General features: G+C 45.4%; 1 protein-coding gene across 5 annotated transcripts in view; it reads left to right on the forward strand.

Annotated features, from left to right (window-relative positions):
- The window catches only part of WBP1L (WW domain binding protein 1 like), a 68,005-nt gene that overhangs the window by 22,201 nt on the left and 25,517 nt on the right, over positions 1 to 20,287 (forward strand). The window lies entirely within an intron of this gene.

Consider the following 20,287-nt stretch of genomic DNA (forward strand, 5'->3'; position numbering starts at 1 on the left):
CACCGTAGAGGTAATGATGCTATGAACAGATGTTTGGTAAGAGAGGCCGTGCTGTTTGAAATGTAGGAGATTTAGGGTTGAACAGGCTTCTTAATTGTGGGACCCTTCAGAGGCTTAACCGTAAAACACATGCATCGTGAATCTCCAAAAGGGTCGGTAAACTTCTTTAACCATGTGAGCCTCTTATCGCAGAAATGGCTGCCTCGGAGCCGTCTCTGGGTGATGCTGATAAAAGTAATGAAGGCTCAGAGAGGTGAAGTAATTGGCCCAGGGTCATGAGAATAGGTGGTAGCATGGTAGAGTGCCAGAGCCCTGACAGAGTCTAGCTTAAAGGAAAATCTGCCCCTAGGCAGTCAATTACTGGGGTTCCATGGGAAGACCTCTGCCTCTTCAGTCAGAAACCCTAGGTCTAGTCCTAGGTCACCTCACACTCCAGACCAGTGTACTGCCGGGCAAGTGGGGATGGTAACTGCCTGGCCCTATCACCAGCTGATATAAGGAACAATGAAAAGGGATATGAAAGTAGTTTATAAACCTGAGATCTCTGTAAGGGTGATGCTTTATTGTGTCTCTCATTGGTTAGTGCCACCTTTTCTATAACACTGGGAATTCCCTGGTGGTCCAGTGGTTAGGACTCTGTGCTCCTACTTTCGAGGGCCTGGGTTCAATCCCTGGTCGGGGAACTAAGATCCCACAAGCTGCATGGTGTGGCCGAAAAAAAAAATGTAATTCTCAATAGTACTGAGTACATCTTGCCAAGAACGTGCATCTTGAGAAAAGTGAAGGACTTTGGAATGTTGGATATAAAATATAAGATATTGGCACCTGCTACTTCTTTTCAGGGAGGGACGGTGACTTGTGCTGACTTCTTGCTGTGATGGGGGATGCTTTCTCAAAGGCCCTTCCAGCGTTTTCCCCCTAAGTTTTCTACTTATAGAGTAGGGTCTTCCTGCCCACTTCTGCGTTGCTGTAGTGCTTTCTTCACGATTTGGACTCCGGGTCAAGGTGTTTTTGAAACTGCTGTCAGCCTGTGTTGCCTCACTCTCTGCGGCCTGGGAATCCAGGGTTCAGGTGTGGCCCGTGGTTGGGTGTAATGTGACGGAAGGTCCAGCGTCCCTGCATCTGGTGTGATTCCCTCTCCAGTTTCACCACCTTCAGTCATCATTTTACTTGGGGTGTGGACGTGCATGTTCCAGAAGTTTCCCCACTCCCTACAGCTTATGGGAGGGATACGTTTTCATAAAGTTTTCCGCTGGTATTTTTGACCATGAAATCTTAGACCTGGAGTAGATTTGGTTACCAAACAGCCTAAGTAAGGAGGAGGTAGTATTTGATATACATAAGATCTAGGAACTGAGGGAAGGCCTAGTGCCAGGAGCTGTGTTTCCAACTAGGCCTCTTTTTTTTTTTTTTTTTTTTGCGGTACGCGGGCCTCTCACTATTGTGGCCTCTCCCGTTGCGGAGCACAGGCTCCGGACATGCAGGCTCAGCGGCCATGACTCATGGGCCCAGCCGCTCCGCGGCATGTGGGATCTTCCCGGACCGGGGCACGAACCCGTGTCCCCTGCATCGGCAGGCGGACCCTCAACCTCTGTGCCACCAGGGAAGCCCCCAACTAGGGGCTTATTAAGTTTCACAATCCTTTAAGCAAAAAAGGCGACTTCCAGGTGTTGCTAATAGAGTTTCTGGTGAACGGGAGGCAAAACCAGAAGCCGCTTCACCCCATTCCCCATAAAGGAAAAACTGTCACGGGGTGTTAGATCACTTCCCAGCTCTGCCTTGAGGAAGGCAGTTTTGCTTTTGAGATGGCTTAAGTGCTTTAAATTCCTCAGCTGAGAAATTAGATAGCCAGAGGGTTTCGCAATCCCTTCATCAAGCCTCCTGAGCTCAGAGTACCATCCAGGTGCACTCCTTATCTTTTAGCTGTTTTTCAGGTTTCTGTGACCAGAAAAAGTCACCTGCCCAAATGTTTGGGGATTTAGGTGCATTAGCTTCATTTTTACCATCTTCTCTTTAGTCATCAATTCTCTTCATCCATGTAACCAGTTTTTCTTGAGGGCCTGCTTTGTGTGAGGCATTACTTGGTATTGTAAGGGACACAGAAATGAAAGTTACCCATCTTGCCCTTAAGTTGCTTATACTATAGAGGAGGAGATAGGCCTGAGAATAAATAACTTTGCTGAATTTATGAGCACGTGAAAAAGGGAGTGGTACTACCAAATGTAAAATAGATAGCTAGTGGGAAGCAGCCGCATAGCACAGGGAGATCAGCTCCGTGTTTTGTGACCACCTAGAGGGGTGGGATAGGGAGGGTGGGAGGGAGATGCAAGAGGTAGGAGATACGGGGATATATGTATATGTATATCTGATTCACTTTGTTATAAAGCAGAAACTAACGCACCATTGTAAAGCAATTATACTCCCAATAAAGATGTTAAAAAAAAAAAGAGTGGATTTTCCTATAAAATCACAACCAAGATGATCTCTCGCTGGAGAGTGTGCACACTTGCTCTTATGGCTTTGCATCCAGGGGGCCCGGAGCTGCTTCCAGGGACTTAGAGTTGAGGTACCTTTAATAAAATGACCATGATGTTAGCCCTTTCCTTGGGCCTACCACCATTGCACCAGAAGTGGAGTCTCTCTCTACCCTGCCCTAAATTTAAATATAAGTGAAAGATGAAATCAGATTTAGTGGGGACCTTGAAGACTAATTTTCCTAAATGGAGTTCTCTTTCCAAGTTACATGTGAGAGTGTATCATGTAGTTGGTGTGACCTAGGTCCCCCCCCGCCTTTTTTCTTATTCCGATCTTTGGTTTAGAGAGCAGTTTGTGAGGAGACATGAAATATTTCTGGGGACAGCCCTGAGTTGTAGCTTGCTGATTTTCATGTAATTCTTGGCTACTTGACGGTTTGGTGAACTGTTTTCAGGGCAGGAAAAATGAACCTAGCATTTTGGTATAAAAACAAACAAGGCTGCTGTTGTACTTGATAAAGCTGAAGTTGCCGATCCAGCAACAGCACACTAACCATCAGTGACAGCCCCCTGTCAGTGGGGAGTTTCGGAGACCCCTGGACTCTCCAGAGAGGGCAGTAAATGTTTATCCACGAAGGTGATAAATATCAGTGGAGTGATTGATTGTCAGCAGTAAAGGATTTTCTTGTTAGGGGGCAGAGAAGCAAGAGGCAGAAGCCTTAGGAAGCTGTTGTAAACTGGTTTCAGCTTCCGCTACTTTGATTTTTCTCTCGTTTTATTTTAAAAAGTTTTTTTAAAGTTTATTTGTTGTGATTGTTTATGAGCTATTTCTCTCTATATATTTTATTTTATTTATTTTTGGCTGTGTTGGGTCTTCATTGCTGCGCACGGGCTTTCTCTAGTTGCAGCGAGCGGGGGCTACTCTTTGCTGCAGTGCGAGGGCTTCTCACTGTGGTGGCTTCTCTTGTTGTGGAGCACGGGCTCTAGGCACGTGAGCTTCAGTAGGTGCGGTGCGTGGGCACCTAGTTATGGCTCGCGGGCTCCAGAGCGCAGGCTTAGTAGTTGTGGCACACGGGCTTAGTTGCTCAGCGGCATGTGAGATCTTCCGGACCAGGGCTCGAACCCGTGTTCCCTGCATTGGCAGGCGGATTCTTAACCACTGCACCACCAGGATTTTTCTCTCTTTTTAAAAAGCTAAGGCTGTACCATTGCCATGGATGTCTTCTCTCCACCTCCCACATCCCCCCCACAAAGTCAACTTCAAGATTTATCATATTTTAGTAGTAGTCATCAGAAAGAAAAGGTATGCTGGTTACAGGTACTCAGTAAATACACACATGTATGCATTGTACCTCCAGCTGATCTTTGCCCATCGTCTGCCTTTCTCAGATGCCCCGTGTGCCCTTGTTTCCATGCTTTCAGTCATGCTTGGCCCTGCTTAATGTGTTCACCTTCTCCCCGCAAACCCTACATGATTTTTAGTTAGCCATCTCTTGGTAAAACTTTCTTTGGCCATTTTGTCCCTCAATAGCTTCCCTTCTTCAAGCCCTTCGTGCATTTACTGCCTCTACTCCTCCCCTCCCATTTGTTGTAGGGTGCCTACGTTTGTCTCTGTGTCTGCTGTCTTTTCTCTCTAACTGTGTAATCGAATAAATCAGTCCTCCAGGGCCAGACCAGTTCATCCAGTGTTGCATCCTTCTCATCTCCATGGTATATCCTGGGTGGCTGGATGCGACTGTGACTATCATGTCACAGAAGAGGGGGAAGTGACGGGTATAATATCAAAATACTGTCTCCATGCGTGTTCAAGCCATTCTGGAGCCACACAGACCTGGTTGTAATGCTGGCTCCACTGCTTACTAGCTGTGTGTCCTTGAACGATTACCTAACGTCACTGAAGCTCATGTTTTTCATCTGTGAAATATGAGATATCAGCGTAGGTTAAGATCCTCCCTCTCTGAAATGTATCATTTGATGTTTAGCAAGTGATTGCAATTGAGGGCTGTTTGCCCAGACAACTTCTGGGAAGACTCAGTACAATAGCAGGAGAGCATCCACAGGTTTTCATGGATGCCTTGTAGAAGAAACAAGCCCTGTGACTTGTAGAACTCCTTGTCCTGCTCGGAGCCCAGGAGAGGTGTGTTTTCTTGCCTTGGCAGGCTTGCTACATGTCTGCCTTTGTCCAGCCCCAGGACACAGATAATCTAGTGTTCTTGGTTTCTGGCAGCTGAGCAGTCCTTAACATTTCTACTTGGCAAGGTTCTGCAAATCTTTGTTCTGGGCTTGGAATTCTTCCTATGGCATTCCCCAAAATAATTACTTCAGGATCCTTTTATTGATGCCAAGCCTGGCATTCATGACGTGACAATATCTTGGTTTGACTTTGATTGTGGCGCTCCCATTGGTTTGGGGTTTGCGTTAGTATTCATTTCTGTGTTTTTTGAGTCAGAACTCTAGGGCAATTAAATGTGCTTGTGCACAACCCGAGAAAGATAAGAAAGGTCTTTTATTTTTATCTTAGATGTTCTGTGTCGGCCTAGCAGCCTCTACTCAAAACTCCTGGAAATAAAAAGGCTTTAGGTCTGGAGATTATCTCCTGCCCTAGAAGCCTGGCAGTTGTTGTCCTGTTCTGACAAAACCCTCTTTCTTCAGATTCCTTGATTGCGAAATGAGAAACTCGGGGGCCCTCAACCCTAGTCTCCTTTAGCCTCCACTGGCCAGATGACAAGCACTTCACCAGGTTAGTTGAGATCCAAGGCATGGAAGACCTTCCATGCCAGCTTGCTCCTTGTGTTGTGTGGGGACACATTGTGTGTTGGGAACATATGAGAACTTCAGGACTTCCCCAGTCATTTACTTCACAGAGCTCAGCCCCAAAGTGGGTCAGAATGGGAGTCCTGGGGCCCCAGCGCCCTGACTCCACCCTTGGGAACACCACTGTCAGATCCGGTATAAGTGACAGTCTTACAGACAGGATTCTGGAGCACAGACCAGGGACATGCATGTCTGCTCAGCGTTCAACTGACCCTCAATTCTGGTTTTTGCCTTATTGGTAACTTCTGGTTTAATATCATGACTCCTGTATTATTGTAAAGGAAAGAGTCTTTGGAGCCAGAGACTTCATTCAAATCCTTGCTCTTCCTCTGCCTACTTCCTCTGCTCTTCCTTGGGCAAGGTCTCCATATGCTTCAGTTTCTGCAACTGAACAATAAAGATAATAATACCTACATCATGGGATTGTTGTCACATTAAGTGAGATGTTGGTTAAATGAAGTCCTAGCACAGAGGCTGGCTTATTGTCAGTAATAAACAAATAACTGTCTCTCCCCGCCTCCTTCCCAGAATTTAAAGATTATAAATGCATAGGCTGCTTAGAAAACGTTGCCAAAAGATTCTTAAATGAAGTACAGTGAAGGAATGAATTCTACTAGCCATGAACATATATGCTTTGCAGTATGTCTTCTTTTTTTTTTTTTTTGGTATTAATTTATTTATTTTTGACTTCGTTGGGTGTTTGTTGCTGTGCGTGGGCTTTCTCTAGTCGCGGTGAGTTGGGGCTACTCTTCGTTGCGGTGCACGGGCTTCTCATTGTGGTGGCTTCTCTTGTTGTGGAGCACAGGCTCGAAGTGCGCGGGCTTCAGTAGTTGTGGCACGTGGGCTCAGTAGTTGTGGCTCGCGGGCTCTAGAGCTCAGGCTCAGTAGTTGTGGCTCGCGGGCTTAGTTGCTCTGCGGCATGTGGGATCTTCCCGGACCAGGGCTCGAACCTGTGTGTCCTGCATTGGCAGGAGGATTCTTAGCCACTGTGCCACCAGGGAAGCCCCGAACACTGTCTTCTTAACTAATAAGTTAATCCAAAGGATTTCCAGCATTACTATCTTTGTGAGTTCTCTGAACTGGGAGAGAGAGCTCTGGGTCAGTGGAAGGATGTCTCAGACATTGCTTGGGGCCATAAACAGTTGTTAAACTGAAACATTTTTTTTTTTGAATTTTATTTTATTTTTTTATACAGCAGGTTCTTATTATCTATTTTGTACATATTAGTGTATACATGTCAATCCCAATCTCCCAGTTCCCCCCCAGTCCCCCCCCCCAGTTCATCCCCCTTGGTGTCCATACGTTTGTTCTCTACATTTGTGTCTGTATTTCTGCCTTACAAACCGGTTTATCTGTTCCATTTTTCTAGATTCCACATATATGCGTTAATATACGATATTTGTTTTTCTCTTTCTGACTTACTTCACTCTGTATGACAGTCTCTAGGCCCATCCACATGTCTACAAATGACCCAATTTTGTTCCTTTTTATGGCTGAGTAATATTCCATTGTATATATGTACCACATCTTCTTTATCCATTCCTCTGTTGATGGGCATTTAGGTGGCTTCCATGTCCTGGCTATTGTAAATAGTGCTGCAGTGAACATTGGTGTGCATGTGTCTTTTTTGAATTATGGTTTTCTCTGGGTATATGCCCAGTAGTGGGATTAAATTGCAACATTTTGACAACATGATCCTGCTCCATCCCAGTTTAGTGTGACTCTTCCTTTTTTTTTTTTTTTTAAATTGGTGAATTCAGCATTGAATTAAATTCTGCATTGTCAGGCAGATGACCAAAACGGTTTGAAGAAGGATTTGACTTAGCTTTGGTCCACCATGTATGAACCTGGATCACTTACATAAAAGAACCCTTTTTTCTCAGACTAGCAGAAATTGCTGATTATCCTCTTGCCTCTTAAATCCCCAAATTGACTGCTGTGTCCCTGGGTTATAATATTTGTAGAGCATGGAGAAAAGTGAACTCGCCTTCCTGGGAATGCCTGCATTTGCCAATTCAGCTTCTTTTTCTCCTCATCCCCCAAATCTTAGCGCTCAGTGAGGGTTGGTCAGGGACTAGGGGCAAGGAAAAGTAGATAAGTGAGAAAGAAGCCATTCTCAGTGATCACTTTGTTAGAGTATATGATGTTGTGCTCAGTGTAATGTTTTGGGTTTAATGCTGCCTTGCACAAGGAACTTACAATCTTATAAGAAGATAAAAGTAGGCAGGTGCTGATTAGAAACACTGTCTTGAGTAGCATCCATAAAAGGATGACTCATGAGGTTGGGAGGAAATTGGGCAGCCTATGTTGCAATTTTGATAATTTAGCTTGAACTTTCACAAGATTATTTTTGGATTCCTAATAATTTTGTTGCAGTTCCACTTATTCAGAGATGACTGCTGATAAATTTTATTTGGAAATGTGGAATATTTCCTTTGCCCATTAGAGCAAGGGTTCTTGACTGTTTTGCTCATGGCGGTACCTCCAGCACCTAGACCAGTGCCCTGGCACGCTGTGGGCATTCAGTAGGTGTGGAATGAATGAATGAATGAATAAGTACACTTATGCCATGTACTCTTTCTGTAGAGCTGCAGGTGTCACCTAACTCTCTCTTGTTAGGTAGGTTCAGACCAGAGTTGCCCAGGAGGGGCTGAGGATGCCCCTTCCTCCAGTTTGATTGTCAAAATTAATAATGCTGCATGTGTTTCGGGATGGTCGGCGGTTGCCAGGGAACTGAGGAAATGAAAGGAGGGCGTTGGAAGCAGCCTCTTCTTTCTTGTGCCTCGATGTCCAGGCCTGCCTGTCTGGCAGTTCGGCCTGTATGTGAGGGTAGCAGCAAGGCATGGGATAGACTGGATGACCGTGTCTTGAGAATACATATTTGCTGAAGAATGGCTCCCTAGTCCCCAAACACCTGCAGCAGCAGAAGCCACTTCACCCGTCTTCCCTTCTGCAAAGCAATGAGGCTGTGAGTCATTTTTCTGTGAGCCTCCAGGAAATGGCCCAGCTGGCTTGGCTCATTCATTTCCTTGTCAGGAAAGTCGATGTGACCTTGACCGTCAGTAGACCTGCAGCAAGCACATTTTGTGTCTGGCTGGATTCACTAAGTACTTTTGGCAACTCACCTTGCTGTAAGTGTTATGTACTGCTAATTTATTGTCCTAGGTGGAGGTGAAAGATACTAATTTGCAAGAATCATTTCTGACTTACCTGGGTCTGCTCAGCACAGTGCCAGTCCCATGGGGGCCTTTGATAAGTATCACTGAAAGAAAATTGTTGCAGAAAGTAAAAAGAAAGGAGATATACTTGCTTTGAGTGACAGAAATATAATTATTAGAAAGTAACTTTGGGTTCATAAAGTTCCTCTGAAGATTGTTCTCCTTGAGAGTCATTTCTGCAAGTCCACATCCAAACACGGGCCTTAGCTAGTGTTGTCCTTGGTGGAGGATTCAGGACTGGAGGGAGCGCCTGTGACCTGCTGTTGAGGGAACAGTGGCCAGACGAGAGTTGGCTTATACCACTGACTGGGAGAAGTCAGATGAGGACGCCAACCTTATAGAGAGCCGTTTTCTCCATAAACTGAGCTTAGAGAAGAAAGCCTGACAAACCTAAGGTGGTGAACTTTTCAGAAGCAAGAGTTGGTTTAAATATAGATGATCTGCTTCACTGGCAACTTGGAGGCAGCCGTGGGACTTGTTGTACCTTTTGTAAGACAAGTGAGGAAAGATGTTGGCACCTGTACACACAGTTTGTTTATGAAATATAAACTCTCCTGTCAAAGCGAGGGCTTGAGAGGTCAGCGCCCAAGGTAGCAGGTCCTGCCTTCGCTGGGGGAGGGGTGCCTCTCCAACCTGTCTCTGTGAATTGCATCCATCCCTAGAGAAAGTTGAAACAACCAGGCCAGAGTGCACTTTTATTGAGCACCAGCTCTGGCAGGGGTGGGGGGAGGAAAAGTTTCTGTGAAACTGACAGCCCCTGGCCTCCTTTTCTTTCCCAAGGAGGAGAAACAAGACCTTGGGAGCTATTAGAATCCAGTCATTATTCAGAGAAGTGTAGCTCTGTTCAGCCTTAGAGCCTTGATTTATGTACAGCCCAGCCTGCTCAGAGCCGATGGGAGCGGGCAGCGGGCAGCAGACCCCATCCTCCTCCTGCTGTGGGCTCCAGCCCTAGGTGGGTCCAGGGCAGGCCTTCATAGGTTTGCAGCACATCCTTCTCAGTATTCCAGAGCAGCAGCTGTCTGGAGTTTTTTCTGCCGTGCCTGAACTGATGTCATTTCCCCCTTGGCAGACAGCTTCAGCTTTGCTGCGTCTGAGATATGTCACGAGAAAGTGGGGGTGGGTCGGAGCCAGGCGGGGGGGGTGGGAGGCTGGTGGGGGGAAGCAGTGAGGAGAGCAGGAGGCAGAGTGCCTGCTTGGTCCCAGGAGTCTGTTTACTTTCTCTTCTTTGCTAAGGAAGGCCGTTAACCGGGACTGCTGAGTACCAGGCCCACCAGGGAAAATGCTCATTCCAAGACCGTAACTTTTAAAAAGCCCTTTTTTCCCAACGTTAGTGTGGACGATGCTCTTGCAGGATGCCTTTCCTTTTGGGTCTTAGACAGGTAATGGAACGGGTGGTCCGTGGATCGGGTTCGGGAAGGGAAGAAGGGTGGGAGTTTATCATCCTGCTGCTTTGGGCGGAGGGAACCTTTTAGAAAATGTCTTGCAGTTAAAACAGGCCAGCTCCCACAGAATTTTCCAGTCTTCCTTCCCTGCCTGCTAGTTGCTCCTTATTCCCAGAGCCACCGTGTCTTAACCCCTTACCTCACCGAGGTCTCTCTGGGGCCCTCCGTTCTGATTTTCCTTTAGCACCATAAAACCGTTACCAGAGCCTTAGGGAGGAAACAGTTGAGTGAGGCTGGGGAGGGGGAGAGGCAGAGCGGGATTCTTGATCAAAACCCCTTTTATTCCTTCTCCATTTTGATTTGGCTAGTTAGCAGAGATTTCTTCACAGTTCCCTGGTTCTGAAGAGATTCTGAGTTGGGGTCGGGGCCTTCTTTTACAGGGTAGGGCGCCCGGAGGCTTTCTCCTCCTCAGCGTGTGGTCAGGACTGTGTGACTGAGGGACAGCCTGAATGCCTCAGAGGGGTGGGGGTGGCAGTGACCACAGTTTGGCCTTCCTGACCGATTTTTCAAAGCCAGCAGACCCCTGTGGCAGAAACTCGATTGCTTTGCACGCGGCTGTTTGAAGTAGGGGCACTGAATTATAGCCGATAACCTGGTGTGGAATGAGAAAACAGTAGCGAGCGACCAACTGCGGTCTTCTGAGAACACAGCTGTTGCCAACTATTTGTTCCAGGGCTTCTGAGAGCTGGCCACCCCTGCCCCCTCTTTGGTCTGAGAGGCACGTCTGTATCGGAATGTGTAACTGTAACCAGTGGCGGCTGTAAGAGGGGGTGGGGACAGACACACACCCTCTACTGCCTGTTCCTGGGGGAGGAAAAGCCACAGATGTGATCAAACCAGAAGCCTTAGCAAAGAAAGTCACTGCTAGGGACTGCTGGTTTAACCTCACTCTTAGAAAAGTGCTAGTCTCCCTTGGATTGCCTGAAATTCTTTTAAAAGTAAGCTTTTCTGAAAAGCTCCGCACGTTCCATTACTGCTCTTGTTAATCTTCAGAGTTCCTTTGATGCAGCCGATAGGCAGAGCGTTGGGGGCCCTTTTTGAGCACCTCCTCTGCCCCTCAAGAAAGACTGTCCTTTTAACCCATGGGCAGAGTAAGCCCTGGCAAGGATTTTGAGCAGCGTTGGAAATAGGATGGATGAAGCATCCCATGTTATGTCAGCAGGCAGGGGATAGCGGCTGGAAACTGCCTGATACAGTGGAAAGAGCAGGGCTGAGGAACCAGAAAGACCCAAGTCTATATCCTGGCTCCCCACCTGGGTCTCAGAGGCTGCTTAACTGCTCTGAACCTCATCTTTGAAATGGAAACAATAAAACCTACTGGAAGAGTCATTGGGAAGATTTCACAAAAGAATATTTAAAACACTAGCCCCTTGGCTGACTGAGAATAGGCATTTAGCAAAAAACGTAAAGAAACAAGAAGCTAGAGGACTGGTTCCTTTACAGAGGTGAAGGATATAGTAGGCAGGAGCTCTTGCCCTGGGATTTGGCCATTGTGCATTGACTGAGACTTGGGAGGCCACGACTTACTGTACCAGTGTAATTTACTATCAGTCTTGCTCGTGTCCAGTAACCTCTGCTCAGTTAAGTGAAAGGATGCAGAGGTAGGTGGAGTGAAGAACTGGGTTGGTTGTGGGGAGCATCTCGGAGGATCCACAGCAGGTGAATCTTTGTTCTTGTTTCTGAACGGGTTCCTGATAGAGGGCCGAACTAGAGGACCTCTTGAGGCCCTTTCTGCCTTAGGCTTCTGTGATTCAAACTTTGCCTATAAAAACCCTGAGTATTTTTGGTAACATAATTTTGTATATTTCTAGCATTTCTGTGTCTGACAGTGTAACTGTTTTTTATTGGAGCTATGTAAAAGCCAGCCTTCTAAAGATTACTTGGTGATAATTCTGTTTTTAAGAAAATGGCACAAAACATATATGCTGTTAGTCTTTATCATACACAATATATATATGTGCTTTCATATATTATTTCCCTCTTAATCCACATAACACCCCTATCTTACGTGGTAGTGTGATTCTGTTTCTACAGAAGTGCATCCTGAGGCTTACAGTAGGTAAGCTACTTGTCCAGAGTTGCTCAGCTAGCTAGGGGAATGGTCATCGAAGTTCTGTTTGTCTGTTTGTTTGTTTTAAACCCAGGTTTTTTAATTCCAAATCCTGGTGCTTTTCTCACTACCTATCAGTGTCTGTGAAAGTGGAGTTGGATTAATGCCTTGTTCCAGTTGGGGCATGTTTTCGGAAGGTTGTTTCTAGGTGGCCCAGGTACCAGATGAGACATTTGTCTCTGAGTGCCCTTTTCCATTTTACCCTGTGGGAGATTCTCATGCATGCAGCATCTACTGAATAATGCCTCTGCACTTAATGAATGTGAACCCGGCACAAAGGATAAATAAAGCACAATCCTTACTTCCGAGGAGCTCATACTCTAATGCAGTAGTTCTCAAAATGCATAAAAATCACCTGGGAGTGGGGCTTATTAAAATGTAGATTCAGTAGGTGTGGGCCCAGGGCCCAGGAATCTGCATTTCTGTTGTGTTCCCCAGGTGGCCCGGACCCAGGCAGTGTCTGGCCCCACTCTGAGCAAACCCCACCCCCACCTGCACTTTAGTAGCTGGGAAATAATTACATGACAATGTGCTAAAGCCCGAAACAGAGGATCCCCAGGGACTAGGACAGCAGAGGGTGGGAAAGCATCTAAATCAGGCTTGGGGAGGGGAGTGGGCATGGAAGGCTTTCCTGAGAAGGTGATATCTGATCTGAGTCTCAAAGGATGAGTAGGAGTTTACCAGACATATGAGCTGGGGAAAGAGTATTCCAGACAGATCAGGTTGGGAGCGTTGTTTTTGTTTTCTCCTGCAGATGAGAAGGGAAACTCATCTGTGAGTCTTGGTATTAAGTATGCCTGAGACAAAACAAAGACCTCGGTTCATCGAGTATTGGTGTCCTCTATGACACTGAGAAAGAGGGAGGCATGAGGGACCTTCAATCTAATAATGAGTGTGGCATGAATTCAGTGTCTGTGAAGGGCAGATAGGCCTCAAGGCTGTATTAGTTCTTCCAGTCAAGGGACAGTTAAGACAGCCCCCCGGAAGCTACAGTGTTGTCTAGAGAACAGTCTTTTTGTGCTTAATGGGGCTGAAGTTTGGAAGAGAGTCAGCTACTGAACTTTTGGGCTATGGCACCACGTGCCAGATTTTAGATACAACACACAGTTGAGCATGCCATCCCTTCATTATCTGACAAGATTAGAAAATGAGTTTTCTGGTTAAGAGGGAATCCATCCTGTATACCTAACAGATGGATCACTGATTTTCAGAGAACAAGATTGTAACAGAATGTTCTTGGTCTGCTGATTTGAATGAATTCTATTTCATGTTTAATTCAGAAGGTATTGATTTTATAATGCTGAAGGATTCTTATGACTAACATCTATATCTGAAAAGTATTGAGCACCTGTTCTAGTCAAAGCACGTTGTGGATACAAAGAGGTATCAATAGAAACTATCCATGCCCTCACAGTCAGGCAGGTGGTGTAGAACAAGCACGCAGGTGATGGAACGTTAGGCAGGTGGCGGTGGGCGAGTGACATTAGGAATGGAGTGGTACAGTTCAGAAGTGTGGAAAGGAGGCTTTTGCAGGTGGTCCTTTCCACAGTCCAGTGGTCTCAGTTGTTGCACTGTAGGTATGTGGAAGGACCAGTTGATGGCAAGTTCTAGTTGCTGGAATGCAGGCTAGATCCGTCAAGACAGGAATTTATATCCTGTACCTCGAATGTTGCCTTTCTCTGTGGGAAAATTATCCCCCAAATTGCCCTCACTGATGAAGTGAGATGATCCCTGATACTGAAATGAGTAGTCCCCAGTGAAAGTGGGGTGGGTCTGGGGCCCGCTCAGGCAGTGTGCCCTTGCCCAGGTTGGAATGTATGGGTAGAGGCACAGGGGGCTGTTTGTATTCTTGAAAAGGCCCCTGCTTGGCCTGGTGCTGAATGTGACAGGGCAGCCAGAGTGTTGAACCCCAGTTACTCCCTGGACACAGGGAAGGCAGCCTGGAGCTGCAAGCGCGGGAGCCGTGCCCAGGGAGAGGGCAGATGGAATTTTCCAACTTCCAATTTAACCCCTACACTGCTGAATATCAGCCAACGTTGACATGATACTTTGATTATTTTGTCACGACAGCCACCCATCAGGTAGGAGGTCTTATCTCCTTTCACCTGTGAGGCAGCGGAAAGTCAAGAAATTATCTATTCGAGATCACAGAGCTAACGTGTGGCAGTGGTAGCTCTGGAGGCCACGTCTCCTCAGTGCTGTCCTGCTGTTGCACATCGCTGGTAGGGTTCCTGCACCAAACCTGCTGCCAGACCTTCTCCCTGCGGCCCTGTTCTCTGCACGGGACTGAGTGTCCCAGTCACCATTACCCTCCTATGTGTGCTGATTTTAATTAGCCTCTCTACCAGGTTCAGGACAAAGTAAGCAAGACCCTGCTGGAAGGGAACTGGCTGTATATAAATGCAGCAAACACCAAGTAACACTTGTTTGTACTACCAGAGGTGTACTGATTTGGAACTGATTTGTAAAAATGAGTGAAAACTACAAGCGACAGCTCCGTAGAACACCTCAGTTCCCTATAGTCACCTAACAGAAACGATGGTTCCCGTCCAAGCCCTTTCAGGTGACTTTTTAAACACCGCCCCCCCCAACCATCTCTGTTGCAAGAAGCTGCTTTTTTAAGAGGAATGTGCTTGTTTTTCATCACATTCTTGTTATCAAAGCAAAGAGAAACCAGTGGACTGGACAGTAACTTGGTGGAAAAGAAGACTGTATCTGCTGATTTTGAAACTTTTATCCAGGATGGAGCCAAAGAAAACATTCACTTCCTCCAGTAATATCCCATGAGTTTGATCCACCCCCTCCCACCCCTTTTCCTTGAAGAGGTAAATTTTAGTCCACGAAAACAATAATTTGGGACTACTTGGAGGAAAAAAACCCCAAAAACTGTGCTATAAAATTCCTTCCCCTGCCCTGACTCCCCAGCAGCTGGATACCAGTTCCTCCCTGGCACTTCTTGACTCTATTTGTTGCTAATTTGTAGCAACAGTGAGTTGAAACAGCCCTGCATTTGACCTGGTTTAGCCATTTTTGTGCCCCCTCTGTAGCCATTGCTCCTGTGGGCAGGGCTCAACTGGACTTGAACGTGGACCTCACAAGAGGCATCTGTTGCTAAAAATGGTGATTCAGTCCTAGGTGACTTACTTGACCTGTCTTGTTCTTTTAACTGAAAGAGAGAGGAGGGGCAGTGGCAGAAAGCTGTGTATATCTCAGTAGAGAGGGAGACAGGCTTTGAGAATGGCTGGCCGGAGTGTGACACAGTGACTTATCTTCCTGCAAGTGGCGTATATTTTGCTGGGACTGTGTCTCACAGAAGACATTGGTTCCCTTGGGCATTGCATGAAGGGGGACAGAATATTTTTTATTGTTTGATTCTCTTGCTTAACATACATGCTCTCAGGAGCTTCCACTGAACTGTGACACATGGTCTCATTCTTTTTTTTTAACATCTTTATTGGAGTATAATTGCTTTACAATGGTGTGTTAGTTTCTGCTTTATAACAAAGTGAATCAGATATACATATACATATGTCCCCATATCTCTTCCCTCTTGCATCTCCCTCCCTCCCACCCTCCCTATCCCACCCCTCTAGGTGGTCACAAAGCTCCGAGCTGATCTCCCCGTGCTATGCGGCTGCTTCCCACTAGCTATCTGTTTTACGTTTGGTAGTGTATATATGTCCATGCCACTCTCTCACTTTGTCCCAGCTTACCCTTCCCCCTCCCCGTATCTCAAGTCCATTCTCTAGTAAGTCTGCATCTTTATTCCCGTCTTACCCCTAGGTTCTTCATGACCATTTTTTTTCTGTTGTTTTTTAGATTCCATATATATGTGTTAGCATACGGTATTTGTTTTTCTCTTTCTGACTTACTGCACTCTGTATGACAGACTCTAGGTCCATCCATCTCACTACAAGTAACTCAATTTCGTTTCTTTTTATGGCTGAGTAATATTCCATTGTATATATGTGCCACATCTTCTTTATCCATTCATCTGTTGATGGACACTTAGGTTGCTTCCATGTCCTGGCTATTGTAAATAGAGCTGCCATGAACATTGTGGTACATGACTCTTTGAATTATGGTTTTCTCAGGGTATATGCCCAGTAGTGGGATTGCTGGGTCGTATAGTAGTTCTGATTTTAGTTTTTTAAGGACCCTCCATACTGTTCTCCATAGTGGCTGTATCAGTTTACATTCCCACCAACAGTGCAAGAGGGTTCCGCTTTCTCCACACCCTCTCCAGCATTTATTGTTTGTAGATTTTTTGATGATGGCTATTCTGACCGGTGTGAGATGATATCTCATTGTAGTTTTGATTTGCATTTCTCTAATGATTAATGATGTTGAGCATTCTTTCATGTGTTTGTTGGCAATCTGTATATCTTCTTTGGAGAAATGTCTGTTTAGGTCTTCTGCCCATTTTTGGATTGGGTTGTTTGTTTTTTTGTTACTGAGCTGCATGAGCTGCTTGTAAATTTTGGAGATTAATCCTTTGTCATTTGCTTCATTTACAAATATTTTCTCCCATTCTTAGGGTTGCCTTTTCGTCTTGTTTATGGTTTCCTTTGCTGTGCAAAAGCTTTTAAATTTCATTAGGTCCCATTTGTTTATTTTTGTTTCTATTTCCATTTCTCTAGGAGGTGGGTCAAAAAGGATTTGCTGTGATTTATGTCATAGAGTGTTCTGCCTATGTTTTCCTCTAAAAGTTTGATAGTGTCTGGCCTTGCATTTAGGTCTTTAATCCATTTTGAGTTTATTTTTGTTGTATGGTGTTAGGGAGTGTTCTAATTTCATTCTTTTACATGTAGCTCTCCAGTTTTCCCAAAACCACTTATTGAAGAGGCAGTCTTTTCTCCGTTGTATGTTCTTGCCTCCTTGACCAAAGATAAGGTGACCATATGCATGTTTATGTCTGGGCTTTCTATCCTGTTCCATTGATCTATATTTCTGTTTTTGTGCCAGTACCATACTGTCTTGATTACTGTAGCTTTGTAGTATAGTCTGAAGTCCAGGAGCCTGATCCCTCCAGCTCCGTTTTTCTTTCTCAAGATTGCTTTGGCTATTCGGGGTCTTTCGTGTTTCCATACAAATTGTGAAGTTTTTTGTTCTAGTTCTGTGAAATATGCCAGTGGTAGTTTGGTAGGGATTGCACTGAATCTGTAGGTTGCTTTGGGTAGTATAGTTATTTTCACACTGTTGATTCTTCCAGTCCAAGAACATGGTATATCTCTCTATCTGTTTGTATCATCTTTAATTTCTTTCATCAGTGTCTTATAATTTTCTGCATACAGGTCGTTTGTCTCCTTACGTAGGTTTATTCCTAGGTATTTTATTCTTTTTGTTGCAATGGTAAATCGGAGTGTTTTCTTAATTTCATTTTCAGATTTTGCATCATTAGTGTATAGGAATGCAAGAGGTTTCTGCACATTAATTTTGTATCCTGCTACTTTACCAAATTCATTGATTAGCTCTAGTAGTTTTCTGGTAACATCTTTAGGATTCTCTATGTATAGTATCACGTCATCTGCAAACAGTGACAGCTTTACTTCTTCTTTTCCGATTTGGATTCCTTTTATTTCTTTTTCTTCTGTGATTGCTGTGGCTAAAACTTCCAAAACTTTGTTGAGTAATTGTGGTGAGAGTGGGCAACCTTGTCTTGTTCCTGATCTTAGTGGAAATGGTTTCAGTTTTTCACCATTGAGGATGATGTTGGCTGTGGGTTTGTCATGTATGGCCTTTATTATGTTGAGGTAAGTTCCCTCTATGCCTACTTTTTGGAGGGTTTTTATCATAAATGGGTGTTGAATTTTGTCGAAAGCTTTCCCTGCATCTATTGAGATGATCATATGGTTTTTCTCCTTCAATTTGTTAATACGGTGTTATCACATTGATTGATTTGCATATATTGAAGAATCCTTGCATTCCTGGGATAAACCCCACTTGATCATGGTGTATGATCCTTTTAATGTGCTGTTGGATTCTGTTTGCTAGTATTTTGTTGAGGATTTTTGCATCTGTGTTCATTAGTGATATTGGCCTGTAGTTTTCTTTCTTTGTGATATCCTTGTCTCGTTTTGGTATCAGGGTGATGGTGGCCTTGTAGAATGAGTTTGGGAGTGTTCCTCCCTCTGCTATATTTTGGAGGAGTTTGAGAAGGATAGGTGTTAGCTCTTCTCTACATGTTTGATAGAATTCACCTGTGAAGCCATCTGGTCCTGGGCTTTTGTTTGTTGGAAGCCTTTTTTTCTTTAATTAATTAATTAATTAATTAATTTATGGCTGTGCTGGGTCTTCGTTTCTGTGCGAGGGCTTTCTCTAGTTGCATCAAGTGGGAGCCACTCTTCATCGCAGTGCGCGGGCCTCTCACTATCGCGGCCTCTCTTGTTGCGGAGCACAGGCTCCAGACGCGCAGGCTCAGTAATTGTGGCTCACGGGCCTAGTTGCTCTGCGGCATGTGGGATCTTCCCAGACCAGGGCTCGAACCCGTGTCCCCTGCATTGGCAGGCAGACTCTCAACCACTGCGCCACCAGGGAAGCCCCTGGAAGACTTTTAATCACAGTTTTGATTTCAGTGCTTGTGATTGGTCTGTTTATATTTTCTATTTCTTCTTGGTTCAGTCTCAGAAGGTTGTGCATTTCTAAGAATTTGTCCATTTCTTCATGGTCTCATTCTTGGTTTCAAATACTGCCCAGCCTATCCTGTGGTTTTCTTCAAGGATTTAGAAATCCCTGGTTACCCCCAGGCAGTGGTGTGAATACCTGTGACCTCCCACTCCTCGGGGTGTGGCTCTGGAGTGTGGTGCGGAGACCCAGGATAGGCTGGGACTGGCTGCCAACGAAAATAGAATGTGCAGTCACTCTCCTGCCTCAGGAGTAAAGTCTCGGGTTGATGGGCCAGGCTCAGATTGTGCTGGGTTACTGTAAACCTATCATGGCCAGAGAGCCTTTGGTAGGTCCCTTAGTCATCATGTGAAATCACATCGCCACAGCCCTGGCCTAACTCTTGGAGGATCCCTTCATGTTGCTGCTTGTAGGGCGTAGTGAAGAGTCACAAGGAGCGTGCAGGAGGACTAGCCTTTGGGGTTACTTGACCGTCAGTCACCAGGATTAGTACTTTCTGAAGGTTTTTGCATGTCTGATCCTTTGCTAGGGTAGGTTCATTTATGAGATTGACTTCATCCTTGTCTCAGGGAATTTACAGAGTGGTTGGGGAGCCCAGGGGACAATCAGGTGACAAGACTGGGTGGAACACAATTCTGCGCTAAGTTGTGTGGTTCAGTTTGGCTGGAATGGTGGTTCGAAACTGGAGGCAATTTTGCCTCCCTCCCCAAGGGACATTTGACAATGTTTGGACATTGTTGGTTGTCACATCTAGGGGGTTGGGTGGGGTGTTGCTACTGGCATCTAGTGAGTAGAGGCCAGGGATGCTGCTAAACATCCTACAAAGCAGAGGACAGTCCCCATGACAAAGAATTATCTGGCTCCAAATGTCAATACAGTTGTCCCTCAGTAATCACAGGGGTTTGGTTCCACAAGCTCCACGGATAGCAAAATCCGAGGATGTTCAAGTCTCTTATGTAAAATGACTAAGTCCACTTGGCCCTCCTGCATCTGTGGGTTCCGCATCTGTGATTCAGCCGGCCTGGGATTGACTCTGTGGATACCAAGGGCCGACTGTCGTGCCAGGGTGGAGACACTCTGGGCTGAAAACTACTGCTGCCTAGTGCATGGCACTCTGCTCAGGAGGCAGTCACAAGCCACAGGCCTCAGGAAGGGTGGACTGACATGTTTTAATAAAGGGGAAATGGGCGTACTTTTCCCTGCTGCTTTCTAAGCAATAGGTACTTTTTGTCCAGAGATTTAGAATCTTGACATCTTGGTTGCCCCTAATCAGCAGGAACTATGCCTTGTCAAGGACAGGTATAAAGTTAATTTTTTATGGCCAGTAGATAAGATCAAGCCCTTCTGGAACTGACATTTTATCTCTTGCTCTGAAAAATCTGGATAACCACCCCCCAGAAGGTAGGATCTCAGAAGTGCTCAAATAACTTTATACAACTTAAAGAACAATTAGGCTACAGTTATTTTAATAACAGGCCATATTCCAAGCCCGGTCCCTGTTACTGTGGCCTGTGTTTATTGTAATCTATTTCCGATAACATATAGAAAAGGAGGATACTAAATTCCCCCTCTTCTAAATCATGTGGTGTCTCTTTTAATTCTAAG

This window comes from Monodon monoceros, unplaced genomic scaffold (assembly GCF_005190385.1).
Source record: "Monodon monoceros isolate NGI ecotype Baffin Bay Population unplaced genomic scaffold, NGI_Narwhal_1 Super_Scaffold_4, whole genome shotgun sequence".
Lineage (NCBI taxonomy): Eukaryota > Metazoa > Chordata > Mammalia > Artiodactyla > Monodontidae > Monodon > Monodon monoceros.